We start from the raw sequence: 16,692 nt of genomic DNA on the forward strand, positions 1-16,692 counted from the left end.
GTATTTTTCAGAGAACTAGAACAAATAATTTCACAATTTGTATGGAAACACAAAATACCTCGAATAGCCAAAGCAATCTTGAGAAAGAAGAATGGGACTGGAGGAATCAACCTGCCTGACTTAAAACTATACTACAAAGCTACAGTCATCAAGACAGTATGGGTCTGGCACCAAGACAGAAATATAGATCAATAGAACAAAATAGAAAGCCCAGAGATAAATCCATGCACCTATGGACACCTTATCTTTGACAAAAGAGGCAAAAACATACAATGGAGGTAAGAATTTCTTTAACAAGTGGTGCTGGAAAAACTGGTCAGCCACCTATAAAAGAATGAAACTAGATCACTTTCTAACACCATACACAAAAATAAACTTAGAATGGATTAATGATCTAAAAGACCAGAAACTATAAAACTCCTAGAGGACAACATAGACAAAATGCTCTCTGACATAAATCACAGCAAGATCCTCTATGACCCACCTCTCAGGGTAATGGAAATAAAAGCAAAAATAAACAAATGGGACCTAATTAAACTTAAAAGCTTTTGCACAATGAAGGAAACTATAAGCAAGGTGAAAAGACAGCCTTCAGAATGGGAGAAGATCATAGCAAAAGAAGCAACTAACAAAGAATTAATCTCAAAAATATACAAGCAGCTCCTGAAGCTCAACACCAGAAAAATAAACGACCCAATCAAAAAATGGCCAAAGAACTAAACAGACATTTCTCCAAAGAAGACATACAGATGGCTAACAAACACATGAAAAGATGCTCAACATCACTCATTATCAGAGAAACGCAAATCAAAACCACAATGAGGTATCATCTCATACCAGTCAGAAAGGCTGCTATCCAAAAGTCTACAAACAATAAATGCTGGAGAGGGTGTGGAAAAAAGGGAACCCTCTTACACTGTTGGTGGGAATGCAAACTAGTATAGCCACTATGGAGACAGTGTGCAGATTCCTTAAAAAACTGGAAATAGAACTGCCATACGACCCAGCAATTCCACTGCTGGGCATATACACTGAGGAAACCAGAATTGAGAGAGACACGTGTACACCAGTGTTCAATGCAGCACTGAACATGATAGGACATGGAAGCAACCTAGATGTCCATCGGCAGACAAATGGATAAGAAAGTTGTGGTACATATACACAATGGAATATTACTTAGCTATTAAAAAGAATGCATTTGAATCAATTCTAATGAGGTGGATAAAACTGGAGCCTATTACACAGATTGAAGTAAGTCAGAAATATTGAATCACTTACATTTTATGGTTCTAATAGAGCTCATCACAGTTACATGAATAGGATAAAGAATTTTCAGATAAATTCAAAGTCATTTGAATTATGTATATTATGATTCTCATCCCTTCCTCCTTCCCCATTTTACACATTTCAGAAAGAAAACTTCTGAGTAACTCTTTAGGGAAGCTGGAAATCAAGTTTTGTAATTTCCTATTAATATAAACCATAAAAAAAGATCTTTTAAAATTTAACCATCATCTTGAATTATCTTTAGAACAATAATGGCAGATCATAAAGATACCAAACAATGCTTCACAACTGAAAGTAGAATGAACATGGATATTGCTCTATATCTTCAATATATACCCTATAACTCTAGAGAATGAGGAAGTAGTAGTAAGTGGTCTGGAAAGAGCCACATTCAGTCATTCATAATTATTTATAAACAACTCATATCCAGACTCTATCAAGAATTCCTTCAAGACAATAGAAAAAAAAAATAAGGAAAAACATAACAGTAGGAAAATGGGCTAAACACTCAAGAAGGCATTTCATAAATTAAGAAATTTATGTGCCTAACAAACCAGTGAAAAACTACTAAAGCTTTCTGGTAACAGGAGAAATGGAAATTAAAAATAAAATGATTTAAATCTGGCTAAAATAAAAAAGTCTGACAATATTAAATAACTGAGAAGTTAGAGCAATAGGAACTCATATGCTATTGTTGAGAAAAGAAACTGATATAACCTCTTTGGAAAAGCTTTACATTGCCTTGTAAATTTGAAATCACAAATACCCTACAAGACAGCAATTTTACTCTTAGTTATGGAGTTTAGAGAACTTCATGTACACACAAGCGAGAATATAAACTTTTCAAGAATGTTCAGACAGCCTTGTATTAGTGCAATAAAAGGCCATCAATAGCAAAAAGGGTAAAAAAAATACAACTGTATTATATTCATACAAAGAAATATGATACAGCACAGAATCAACATAGTACAGCTACAAACAAACAGATGAATCTTAAGAACAATGTTGAGAAAACAAAAGACCCAAGAGAATATATAGTATATGATTCCAGTTCAAAAATTTAACTATAAATTTAACTGGGAAAATTTAACTATAGTGCTTAGTAGTATATACTTAGGCGGTAAAATTATTAATAAAAGCAGAAGAGTGATTACTATAATAGAGGGTAATGTGGGAGTTATGATAGGAAAAAGAAAATTGAGCTTTCCAAAGTACTGGTGAAGTGCTGTTTCTTGTTTTGGGTAGTATAACACTGGTGGTGTTGTGTTACATAATTCAATGATACGTATATTTATATACTTTTCTCTGTATTTCACACTACAAAAGGTCAAAGAGAATTGTGAAATGCTGAAAAGCTAAAAATCCAAGAGATCAATTATTTAAAAAACAACAACAGAGAATCTTACTGAGTATCTTCTATATGACAGGAACTATGCTAAGTGTTGAGGACACAGTATACAAAAGCGACACAGTCTCTCTAAAGGTCTGAGAAAGGTCAAACAAATAATTGTGAACATCATATTTAATTAAAAACTGATTGATTGCTATGAAGGAAAAGTTCACAAAATTTCAAAGAGACACTGATGCTATGTAGTGAACGGGTGTCAAGGCTTCACTGAGGTATAAAATTTAAACTGAAACTTCAATAACAAGCCTAAATTAATCTGGGTGAGAGGATGGAGGTATCTATTTCAGGGAGGTGGAATAACATGCAAACCAAGGAACAAAAAGCAGGCCAGTATGGAGTTTAGTAAAGAACAGTCTAAGATGAGGCTGCAGAAGTAGACATGGGCAAAGAACAGGGTGCCATACTGAGAATTCTGAAATTTCATCCCGGCAGCAAACGGCAGCCACCAAGGTTTTTTGTGTTTTCTCCTGCATGGGAATGGCAGGTTCCGATTCATAGATTAAGCTCATTCTAAGAACTATGGGATGGATTATAAAGGGCAAGACTGTGGACACATAAGATAGAAGGCTATCGCAGTGGTCAAGGCAAGAAATTTTGATAACTTGCCCAGAGTAAAGGCAGTAAAAATGGGATCAATAGAAAGATTTAAATGCATCTTAGGTGGCTACAGACTATGCTAATAGAATGTAAGTGCCAAATTGCTGTTTTGAGCAACTGGAAAAATGTAATGAAGCGACAATGAAAGAGGAGCAGGGATGATGGTGGGAGCAGGAAGAATCCAGGACCTTCTTGTCTGACAAGTAAGTGGAGAGGACAGGCAATTAGCTATGTAAGTCTGCAGTTCTGAAGAGAATACAGGAATTTAGAAATTGTTACTTATGGATGCTATCTGAAGTCCTGAGAATGGATTCAGTTCAGTTCAGTCACTCAGTTGTGTCCGACTCTTTGCGACCCCATGAATCACAGCATGCCAGGCCTCCCTGTCCATCACCAACTCCCAGAATTCACTCAAACTCATGTCCATCGAGTCGGTGATGCCATCCAGCCATCTCATTCTCTGTTGTCCCCTTCTCCTCCTGCCCCTAATCCCTCCCAGCATCAGAGTCTTTTCCAGTGAGTCAACTCTTCACATGATATGGCCAAAGTATTGGAGTTTCAGCTTCAGCATCAGTCCTTCCAATGAACACCCAGGATTGATCTCCTTTAGAATGGACCGGTTGGATCTCCTTGCAGTCCAAGGGACTCTCAAGAGGCTTCTCCAACACCACAGTTCAAAAGCATCAATTCTTTGGCGATCAGCTTTCTTCACAGTCCAACTCTCACATCCATACATGACCACGGGAAAAACCATAGCCTTGACTAGATGGACCTTTGCTGGCAAAGTAACGTCTCTGCTTTTTAATATGCCGTCTAGGTTGGTCATAACTTTCCTTCCAAGGAGTAAGCGTCTTTTAATTTCATGGCTGCAATCACCATCTGCAGTGATTTTGGAGCCCAAAAAAATAAAGTCTGACACTGTTTCCACTGTTTCCCCATCTATTTCCCATGAAGTGATGGGATGAGATGCCATGATCTGAGTTTTCTGAATGTTGAGCTCCAAGCCAACTTTTTCACTCTCCTCTTTCACTTTCATCAAGAGGCTTCTTAGTTCCTCTTCACTTTCTGCCATAAGGGTGGTGTCATCTGCATATCTGAGGTTATTGATATTTCTCTTGGCAATCTTGATTCCAGCTTGTGCTTCTTCCAGCCCAGCGTTCCTCATGATGTACTCTGCATATAAGTTAAATAAGCAGGGTGACAATATACAACCTTGACATATTCCTTTTCCTATTTGGAACCAGTCTGTTGTTCCATGTCCAGTTCTAACTTGCTTCCTGACCTGCATACAGGTTTCTCAAGAGGCAGGTCAGGTATTCTGGTATTCCCATCTCTTTCAGAATTTTCCACAGTTTGCTGTGATCCACACAGTCAAAGGCTTTGGCATAGTCAATGAAGCAGAAATAGATGTTTTGCTAGAACTCTCTTCCTTTTTCCATGATCCAGTGGATGGTGGCAATTTGATCTCTGGCGCCTCTATCTTTTCTAAAACCTGCTTGAACATCTGGGAGTTCACGGTTAACATATTGCTGAAGCCTGGCTTGGAGAATTTTGAGCATGACTTTACTAGCGTGTGAGATGAGTGCAATTTTGTCGTAGTTTGAGCATTCTTTGGCATTGTCTTTCTTTGGGATTGGAATGAAGACTGACCTTTTCCAGTCCTGTGGCCACTGCTGAGTTTTCCAAATTTGCTGGCATATTGAGTGCAGCACTTTCACAGCATCATCTTTCAGGATTTGAAATAGCTCCACTGGAATTTCATCATCTCCACTAGCTTTGTTCGTATTGATGCTTTCTAAGGCCCACTTGACTTCACATTCCAAGATGTCTGGTCATCTTGTCTAGGTCAGTGATCACGCCATCGTGATTATCTTGGTCGTGAAGATCTTTTTTGTACAGTTCTTCTGGGTATTCTTGCCACCTCTTCTTAATATCTTCTGCTTCTGTTAGGTCCATACCATTTCTGTCCTTTATCGAGCCCATCTTTGCATGAAATGTTCCCTTGGTATCTCTAGTTTTCTTGAAGAGATCTCTTGTCTTTCCTATTCTGTTGTTTTCCTCTATTTCTTTGCATTGATTGCTGAGGAAGGCTTTCTTATCTCTCCTTGCTATTCTTTGGAACTCTGCATTCAGATGCTTATATCTTTCTTTTCTCCCTTGCTTTTTACTTCTCTTCTTTTCACAGCTATTTTTAAGGCCTCCTCAGACAGCCATTTTGCTTTTTTTGCATTTCTTTTCCATGGGAATGGTCTTGGTTCCTGTCTCCTGTACAATTTCAGGAACCTCCGTCCAGAGTTCATCAGGCACTCTATCAGATCTAGTCCCTTAAATCTATTTCTCACTTCCACTGTATAATCATAAGGGATTTGATTTAGGTCATACCTGAATGGTCTAGTGGTTTTCCTTAGCCTTTTTCTAAGAGAATGGATTAGATCACTTAATATGAAAATATAGATGGAAAACAAGTAAGCACATTCCATGATGAACTCTTAGGATTTAGATTTAGAAGAAGTTTATTCAACAATAGGAAGGAGTGGCATAAAGAACAGTTAAAGTGTTAGTCACTCAGTCATGCCCGACTCTTTGTGATCCTGTTAATTGCAGTCCTCCAGATTCCTCTGTCCATGGGATTTTCCATGCAGGAACACTGGAGTGGGTAGCCATTTGCTTCTCCAGGGGGTCTTCCTAACCCAGGGATGGAACTTGGGTCTCCTGCATTGCAGGCATTGCAGGTGGTTTCTTTACCATCTGAGCCACCAGGGAAGTTAAAGGACAATTATGTGGTTAACAACCTTGACTTCTTGATAAACCTCAAGTGTAAAAGATAGTGAAATGCTGAAGTATAATGATCACAGATAGAAAATACTAACAACCTATTTTCTAAATACTAAATATGTAAAATTCATACTTTTACATAATAGTCAAACAGTATCGAAATTTATCCTTTCTCAACCCTGTGCCTTATACCCTATGCTTCCTTTATCTTGTATAATGATATTATCTAAATGGTTTTACCTTTCCCAAACTTGGTTATTTTCATAACCTATGTATCAGTAAATTAAAAAAAAAGATATTTTTCATTTACCCTCTTTTAATTTTTATTACTCCTGTGGTTCTAATGTTTGCTACCTAAAATGCTGTTCAGATCACAGTACTCTGTGCACATAGTCAACAGTTCTGAAAAGCCTACCAACTTTAATGAGCACCTTTGGCAGACTACAGTCCACAGAGTCTCAAAGAGTCGGACACAACAGAAGTGAGTCAGTATGTATGCACCACATGCTAGTTCTTTTACAGGGTGGGTTATATGTTCTTGAAATAAATAGGCAAGATTCCTGCCCTTACAAAGCTTACTTTCTAGTTGGGAAGCTTGATGCTAAGCCACTAATCAAGCATAAAATATGTTAGAGAGTAATGAGTGCTATAAAGAAAAATAAAACAAATAAATTATGAAAGAAAAGAAATGAAACATTATGTCCCTCTGTCTTTAACCGTGCATCTAGAATTTTAATGGATATCTGTATCTGCCACTTTTTTTCTCCTGCATCGTATGACAGTACTTTCTCCTGGCCTATAAACTCCAGGAGGCAGGGATTATAATTCTTCATATCCCTCCACTCTTTTTACTTTGCATATACTGAATTCAAGGGCACCATTGCTTACTAAGTCACTGGTGCTCCTGCAAGATGCCAAGAAATCTTAATTCTTATAAGATTTATAAGAATTCACTGTAAATGACCAACAGCGATTAAAATGTACATAAAATCTCTAATTTACTCATTTTTTTCTGCTATGGTTATTTGCTTCTGCTTATTCCTTAACTGCAGCCATGAAATTAAAAGACACTTGCTCCTTGGAAGAAAAGCTATGACCAACCTAGACAGCATATTAAAAAAAAAAGACTACTTTGCTAACAAAGGTCCATCTAGTCAAAACTATGGTTTTTCCTGTAGTCATATATGGATGTGAGATTTGGACTATAAAGAAAGCTGAGCGCCAAAGAATTGATGGTTTTTAACTGTGGTGTTGGAGAAGACTCTTGAGAGTCTCTTGGACTGCAAGGAGATCCAACCAGTCCATCCTAAAGGAGATCTGTCCTGGGTGTTCATTGGAAGGACTGATGTTGAAGCTGAAACTCCAATACTTTGGCCTCCTGATGCCAAGAACTAACTCATTGGAAAAGACCCTGACGCTAGGAAAGATTGAAGGTGGGAGGAGAAGGGGATGACAGAAGATGAGATGGTTGGATGGTATCACCGACTCGATGGACATGAGTTTGAGTAAGCTCCGGGAGTTGGTGATTGACAGGGAAGCCTGGCATGCTGCCGTCCATGGGGTCACAAAGAGTCAGACATAATTGAGCAACTGAACTGAACTGATTATTTAACTATGTTATATGGTCTTTATAATGTTTATAAATTAGTTAATGTTTATCAAGATAGCAAATAACACTGTATCTGCATTACCACTACTGCTTTCTGGCTAGATGGCTTATTACTTTTATCAAGAGGCTCAGTCTGCCGCCATTGGCTAAATTTAGCAAAGAAATAAATTGTGCTTATGTTTACTCTTTGATTTCTATGTATAACTGCGATATTTTCAACATATCTTTGATGACTGAAAGTCCCTAAAAGCAACAGTTTAATAAATAAATTGCAAGGTTGACAAAGTAAGTTTTAATACTGGCATTATTAACCAGTAGATCAAAGTATCTACAGGCAAACTCAGCACAAGGAGAGAGAGTCTGGTGGAATGTCCATTTTGAAAATGCTCCTCAGGATGTTGGGTATTCTCTCCTGACAACCCTAACCCCTAGACACAATCTCATTTCACAGATAATAAAGCTGAGACACAGAGTGATTATTAACTGGTGAAAGTCATATGGACAATGAAAGGCAAAGCCAAGATTAGAATTCAGGACATCTGTCTCTGTCAGGATTGTTTTCACTGTTTCTCAAATTTTTCAAACTGGGGCTCCATGAAATCTATGACATAGGGCAAGTAAGACTGAAAGCTGTCATGTTAAGCAAAGTTAAAGAGGACTACTTTGGGATTTCTTAAAATCCAAAATATGCTAATGTACATTGAGATTTTCCAAGAGAAGTGTGTAGAATTTTCAAATGTATTTGGTGAAAAAAAATTGTAACAGCAATCTTATTAACAAAGTAATACAGAAAATCATTTGGGGAAATTAAACCTGATTCCTTAATTTTTAACTTATTCTGATTTCATTAAAACACAATTATAAGAGGCCCAGGAAGTATGGTTTACATATTATAAGGACTCTTTGGACTGATTTTACTGAACTACCAAATGATGTAAGCTGTAATGCAAGCTGTACTTTCTACTTAGTGCTAGGTCATGTCCCATGAGTTCATTACCCAAATGTGATATTTTCATCACTTAACGAATATTGTTCATTATACGTAAATTTCAACACATACAAAAATAAACTGTGTTTAGTTATAAAGGATATTAATGGCATTCTATTTAAATAGATCTTAGTGAGTATTTGAAGACATCCATTGATTCCTGGAAATCAAGTTTTATTTCCATTTCATGACGAAGGCATTTTAATTCTGCATTTCTGGCAAATGTTTAAATTTTAATTTTTCCTTTGACAACAGGAATATTTGATTTCAATTGCTTTAAAATAAACTCTAAAAATCAATAACAAAGAGGACAAAGGAATTTTGAGGCTGTGATAAAAATAGGTACTAAAATGCTACTGGTTATACAGGATCTGTAGTGAATAGGTCAGCTCAGGGTCCCAGGTAAACATTTTGTTTGTGTCCTGAAGCCTTGTTTTCTGCATGCCTTATACTCTCAGTAGGGTCCTCCTACTAAACATCGGGCCACTGCACCCTATCGATCTTCTTTAAATCTCCAGAATAATAAATTTCAAGGCAACACAGCAGAAGCCGACTAAAGCCCTTTAATTACATCACTGCTGAAAGGAAATCATTGATCAATGGCATTATGGGAAAATAAACTGCCCCCCAAACCAGATCAAAGTCAATAAAATAGCTGACTAGCTGCCCCATTTGGGACTTCTGCTAGATTAGTGCTCATGGACAAGCAAAAGAGACGACTCTAACGCATGCTGCTTACTATCTTTTTGAAGTTCTCCCTGGCAGGTGTCATGCTCTGAGCATGGTTTTTGATTACTCTAATTAAATATAATATTATTAACAGATCTTCATATTGATCCTTAAAATCCCCCCTTCTAAATGAAAAATTAAAAGCCTAGAAAAAAGGGCCTCATAGGGTACCAGGTTTTAATGATTTTACTCCATCAATTTTCTTCATGGCATATTATTCTAATATTTATCAATATCAAGGTACCAATTAGCTTGAGAATTTTAAATAATATGTATTAGGTAAGTTCTTTTCCATTTATATGAAGTTACATTCCTTGGTTAAAGTTTAAATAATTTTTCCTAATAAATGCTGCTAACTGTGCTGGTCACTATTCTTTACTTATAGTATTATTTAAATACATTGTCTAAGAGATAATGCAATATGACAAACAGTTCATTTCTCTCAGTTTAGTTTGGAAAACTGTGAAAACATTTTAAGAAAATATCTTTATAACAGCTTATAAACATCTGTTTATAGTTTCTAAATAGGCAAGCTTATTGAAATATTTAAAATCCTCTTAATCCTACACATTCACATTTCAAAATGTCTTCTACTTGATAAAAAAAAATCTACGAACAAATCTGAAAGCCTCATCCCTTTTCAAAAAAGAGAAAGTATAAATGTATAACATGTAAATATAAATTTATTGGCACTTAAATTTTCATGTACAACTTCAGCATTATATAATAATAAAACATAATTTCATCTTTAAAGTACATTTGAGAATTTTGAGAATAATGTAAATTTAAGAACACATAAAGAGAAACTGAAAATATCAGTACAATGACTCATTTATGGGTATTACTTCAGCCACTCGACCCAGGAAAAGCTAATAGCCATGCCTTCTTCCCATTCTACATTTCTTCTTATTCACTCACTATTCCCTCAGGTGGTTCTCTTTGCTAATGCCCAAATGGCATCAACCTGTTGTTTAGCATGTCTATGAAAAGGCTAGCCTGCTGGCTAATTTACCAAGGGATTAAAGCCCTGAAACCACTTCAATCTGCTACTTTGTTTCCATGTAAAAGCCTTACCCATGACACCAGTTCCCTCATGTTAAAATTGAAAATCTCTTCAAAAGCAAGAAAAATTCAATGTAAGAACTGTTTAAGAGAGAAATTGTCAAAAATAATATTCTGCACCAGTAAACAGTTCTATGAAACTATTCTGTTGTCAAGTCCTGTATTATATATTAAAAAGAATTTCAGGTGTTAAATGTTTACCATTTCATAAAATTAAGCAAATTAACACAGGTACCAACAGTGGTAGGGGGTGGAGGGTTTGGGAGATCATAAAGACTAATGTTAAACTATATGTAGATATGGTTCATCAACATAGCATAACATTGAATTAAAATTCATATTTGTGTGCATTTTGTTGAAAGACAAAACATTATGGTAACTGCATTGATTCACACTAGAAGATGGAGGAACCCTCTGAGTTCCTAGTTTTAATAATAATAAAGACCTAAAGATTCACTATTCTCATAAAATTGATAGGTACATATAGCAATTTATCTCTACAAAAAATCTGCTAGCTCTATTATTTTTTAAAATAGAATAAACTTTAAGTTGATAGATTTTATGCAGAAAACATTTATTTTTGTCATACTTGTTTAATCATTTATAAAATAGTAATAATCACAGTGATATCTTTAATGACTTCTTTACTCCACAAAACCTATTACAACAGCACAAAATCTGTGCTACATGTTACCAATAAAATACTGAAAAAAACTTAATATTTTTAAGGTATATTCATTACCCAAGTCATTTGAGTGACAGTATGTTGAACAAACTGTAAAATTGTAGTGAACCTATATTTACTTCTTATTAAAAATAAATGATTAAAACACAAACACATATTCATTACATCCTTACTATACTTTAATCACATTTACCAATAACTTCAGGATTATCAGAATTAAGGTAAAACTGTGTATTAAAGAGGATAAGTTTCCATTTTAAGGTAATCTCCGTTTTCTCTAAAAACTTTTGCCCAGGTCAGCTGAAAACAAAATTTAATAAATTTACTAGACGAACCATTATTTCACAATATTTCACTAACGTTTATTTACTATAATCCTGAGAAGTGAGGGAGGAAAAAAGCATAATGACAAAACAGTTAACCGGGTAAAAGCTAAAGTATGAAGTAGTTTATAGCATGTACAAGTGACCTTGATTAGACCATTCAAGGGGGAAGACAAATATCATTGTTTCTCTCTTCATTTCTTTACTATCATGACTAGTGTTCCTTGCACCTATTGGTGCCAACAGCACAGATTTGCTGGAATGAAAAACAATGCCAGGGATGGACGTGTCAGTGCCAAAGGCTTAAGAGAAAACGAATGTGCTCTAAGTTAGGATCTGTGCGATATTCAAATTCAAACTACTTCACATAAGGATAGGACATTCAAGGTCCCATTTAAATCACAATTTTATTATAGTGACAAATATGAAATTCTGACTGCCAATAAAAATACTGAATTTGATGCACTTCTGTGCAAAATTCATGGCCTTGAAAGATATTCTGCAAGCTGTCACCCCCAAGGACCATAACGGATTTGTCTTTAAAGAGAAATGTTTATAGAGTACAAGTTACCAAATATATTTTATGTAAGATTTCACATTTTAAATCAAGAAATGTAAATTATTTTTCTTAGTTGACATTTATTGATGAAATTCACATTAAGTAGAATTTTGAGACACTCCTTAATCAAGTTCTATAATAATGAAATATATTTTACTATTCCTTTTCTATCAAAACTAATGTAAATGTCTTTCTTATAATTCATACCATGGATTGGTACGTTAGATTTTATAAGGTTCATACTAAAAATCATTAAAAAAAATCTCTTACTAAATTTCTCATAAAAATATAAACACATATATTAATAAGCAATACTAGTAAAAATTTCAATTTAGCCTTTAAGCAACAGATAAAATAATTTACTGATTTTATTTTAAATAGTCAAGCAAAAATATCACCAGAAAAACAAGGTGATTTTCTAAACTTATATCCTTGTTGGGGTATATTTCCTAAAAACAGAATTTTTAAGGCATAAAACAACTGCTAAATTTTACTTCTGAGTAAAATAAAGTTTGAAGTAAACTGATATATTATTGGGCACATCTTTCTTCACAAAGTACCCACATTTTTCCCTTAACTTACTTTAAAAAAATTGAGAATAAACTGTATCATCAAGAATAATTTCCACCAACCCCTATAATTCACCTAAACCAGACTTGTTTCTATGTCTCTAAAAAAGGAAGCAAGACACTGGATGCAAAGCTTCAACAAACTATTATTACACACTTTTCTAGTCCATTAAAAGAAAGTAATTTAATCAGTTTATAGTTTCTCAGGAAAATCTCATTCAGAGAAATTTTATTGCCAGCTATCTAAATAGTAAATACCTATTATCCTCGCAAAATGAGTTTTTGCTTGCCAAGGGCAAACCCATTGCTGTTATTGTAGAGCTCTGTCAGAGAAACAAGAAGTTAAAAAGGTTATAAAGATACCATTAATGTCACGGGACTGTCTTGTCAGGACTCAAAAATGCTTAGTAATTGAGGGTTTTATTCAAAGTGTATTAGCACCCATACAAACAGCACAGTTAATATGATGTTTTAGGCTTTATTTTGTTATAGCCCAGCAAAATCACCTACAAACAGCTCAATACTGTAAATGTATCTGCAAGAAGGCACAACTAATTTTATCATTTAGTTCTAGCTTGCGACTTTGAAGAAAATGTCAAAAAACATACACAAAGCTTAAAGACAAGTCTAGATCCAGCCAATGAGAATAATCAAAAAAGGTATAAATGATAACTAATTGGTCCTGACATCATGTGCCTTTGATAGAAGTATGAAGATAATAAGCAAAGGGCAAATGTTCTTTAACTTAATTTAAAAAGAAACTGTTATTACAACTTAGCTTATATTAGTGTTCATTAATATACAAAATTAACAAATTTGTATACTGAAACAAAAGGCAATAAGAAGCCTAAATATTTCTACTTCTATCATTTAACTTGTTAATCCATTAATGATTTATAGAAATAAGATGATAATCCTTGCTCATTTTCTGATTTTGGGAGCTTTGGGTTCATTACATAGAAAAGAAATGAAAGTGTTAGTTGCTCAATTGTGTTAACTCTTTGTGATCCCATGGACTGTAGTCTGTCAGGTTCCTCCATCCATGGAATTCTCCAGGCAAGAACACTGCAGTGGACTGTCATGTCCTTTTTCAGGGATCAAACCTCAGACTCTCGCAACATAGGGAGATTCTTTCCATCTGAGCCACCAGGGAAGCTCCAATTACATAGAAAATATTTTACTAAAACATTTTAAATTTAGGAAGACACAATATAACTTTTAAAGTTATTCACTTTAAATTGTTAAAGTCAGCTTTAACAATTATGTAAATAATGAACATTAAAGAAATGTTCATTAAACAATGAACATAAAAGAAAACATTAAGATTTACTTCCTTTAAATTTTTGAACATCACTTGTACTGTACTTATACTTCCTTTTCAAATCACTGTCAGTTATAAATACGGATATACAAAGTTTACACAAAAGTAGCTTAATGAAGGATTAGTGTTTTAATAGCCACTGATATTTGCTTTCAATAAATCAAATGTCAGCAGAGCAGCAGAGAGAAAAAAAAGCTCTCAGTAAGATGTTTTTTGACTGGGGAGGAAATTGGGTGGTTACACTTTAAGGACAGTATATATCAAGTGATTGAAGGAGGCTTAGAAACAATTAAGGTATACCCACAGTTATTAATACTCAAGGTATAGGTTCCACTAACCCAAATATGGCTGCTGGGGAATTCTTTTCAGCTCTCAAAGGCCAGCTCTCACATCAACTCCTCCATTTTTCCTAGACTATTCTTACTATTCCTTTTCCTCAGCATTTTGTATAAAATTCCACTGTTACACTTAGTACAGACAGAGAATGTGAACTGTTCATTTACATATACTAAGCACCTGTCATATTATCTACATATTTAGTAAGAGTTCAAAAATGCTCATTAAATTGGCAATTAAGTCATGATCCTACCTGAACTGAAATTCAAGATGATTTGTTTCTGTCAACTGGACCTTGTCAAATAGTTTTCAGTGGATCTCCATACATCTTTTTTTTTAAATTTATTTCTTTATTGAAGGATAATTGCTTTACAGAATTTTGTTGTTTTCTGTCAAACTTCAACATGAGTCAGCCACAGGTACACATAAATCCCCTCCCTTTTGAGCCTCTTTCTCATCTCCCTTCCCATCCCACCCATCTAGGTTGATACAGAGCCCCTGCTTGAGTTTCCTGAGCCATACAGCAAATTCTCGTTTGCTATCTATTTTACATATGCTAACATAAGTTTCCATGTTACTCTTTCCATACATCTCACTCTCTCCTCCTCTCTCCCCATGTCCATAAGTTTATTTTCTATGTCTGTTTCCCCACTGCTGCGCTGTAAATAATTTCTTCAGTACCATTCTTCTAGATTCTGTATATATTTGTTAGTATACGATATTTATCTTTCTCTTTCTGACTCACTTCACTCTGCATAATAGGTTCTAGGCTCATCTACCTCATCAGAACTGACTCAAATGCATTCCTTTTTATGGCTGAGTAATATTACATTGTGTATATTTACTTCAACTTTATCCATTCATCTGTGGATGGACATGTAGGTTGCTTCCATGTTCTAGCTGTTGTAAAGAGTGCTGCAGTGAACAATGGGACACATGTGTCTTTTTCAACCCTGGTTTCCTCAGGGTATATGCCTAGAAGTGGGATTGCTGGGTCATATGGTGGTTTTATTTCTAGGTTTCTAAAGAATCTCCATACCCTGTTCCATAGTGGCTGTATCAATTTACATTCCCACCAACAGAGCAAGAGTATTCCCTTTTCTCCACACCCAACCCGGTATTTATTGTTTGTAGACTTTTTGATGATGCCCATTCTGACTGGTTTGAGGTGATTTCTCATTGTGGTTTTGATTTGCATTGACACGACTGAAGTGACTTAGCAGCAGAATAATGAGTGATGTTGAGCATCTTTTCATGTGTTTGTTAGCCATCTGTATGTCTTCTTTGTAGAAATGTCTGTTTAGGTCTTTTTCCCACTTTTTGATTAGGTTGTTTGTTTTCCTGGTATTGAGTTGTATGAGCTGCCTGTATATTTTGGAAATTAATCCTTTGTCAGTTGTTTCATTTGCTATTATTTTCTGCCATTCCGAGGTTGTCTTTTCACCTTGCTTATAATTTCCTTTGCTGTGCAAAAGCTTTTAAGTTTAATCAGGTCCCACTTGTTTACTTTGATTTTTATTTCCATTACTCTAGGAGGTGGGTCATAGAAGATCTTGCTTTGATTTATGTCATCGAGTATTCTGCCTATGTTTTCCTCTAAGAGTTCCACACATCTTTTCATTATATATAATCATTAAACATCTTCTGAGTTGACTCACTGGAAAAGACTCTGATGCTTGGAGGGATTGGGGGCGGGAGGAGAAGGGGATGACAGAGAATGAGATGGCTGGATGGCACCACCGACTCGATGGACATGAGTTTGAGTGAACTCTGGGAGTTGGTGATGGACAGGGAGGCCTGGCGTGCTGTGATTCATGGGGTTGCAAAGACTCGGACACGACTGAGGGACTGAACTGAACTGAACTGATGTCACATCTTACACATTAAGTATATTACTTGATGGAAAATATAAAGTGATTCAGAAATGCTTCTGGAATCTATACACTTAGATAAGTTTATAAAATGACTTAGTTGCTAACAGGAAAAGCAGTTACTGATACTGATCTTCAGTTCAGTTCAGTCGCTCAGTCGTGTCCGACTCTTTGAGACCCCATGAATCACAGCACGCCAGGCCTCCCTGTCCATCACCAACTCCCGGAGTTCACTCAAACTCATGTCCATCGAGTTGGTGATGCCATCCAGCCATCTCATTCTCTGTCGACCCCTTCTCCTCCTGCCCCCAATCCTTCCCAGCATCAGAGTCTTTTCCAGTGAGTCAACTCGTCGTGTGAGGTGGCCAAAGTATTGGAGCTTCAGCTTTAGCATCAGTCCTTCCAACGAACACCCAGGACTGATCTCCTTTAGAATGGACTGGTTGGATCTCCTCGCAGTCCAAGGGACTCTCAAGAGTCTTCTCCAGCACCAAAGTTCAAAAGCATCAATTCTTCGACGATCAGCTTTCTTCACAGTCCAACTCTCACATCCATACATGACCACGGGAAAAA

The 16,692-nt window shown here is 35.7% G+C and overlaps 2 protein-coding genes across 3 annotated transcripts in view; both read right to left on the bottom strand.

The window, feature by feature from the left end:
- RSRC1 (arginine and serine rich coiled-coil 1) overlaps positions 1-16,692 on the bottom strand; it is a 452,228-nt gene that overhangs the window by 135,540 nt on the left and 299,996 nt on the right. The gene's annotated exons all lie outside the window — the stretch shown is intronic.
- LOC148778854 (uncharacterized) overlaps positions 1-16,692 on the bottom strand; it is a 62,611-nt gene that overhangs the window by 44,181 nt on the left and 1,738 nt on the right. The gene's annotated exons all lie outside the window — the stretch shown is intronic.

The sequence above is a fragment of the Moschus berezovskii genome, chromosome 1 (assembly GCF_049115385.1).
Source record: "Moschus berezovskii isolate FMDL1 chromosome 1, NW_MosBer_1.0, whole genome shotgun sequence".
Taxonomy (NCBI): domain Eukaryota; kingdom Metazoa; phylum Chordata; class Mammalia; order Artiodactyla; family Moschidae; genus Moschus; species Moschus berezovskii.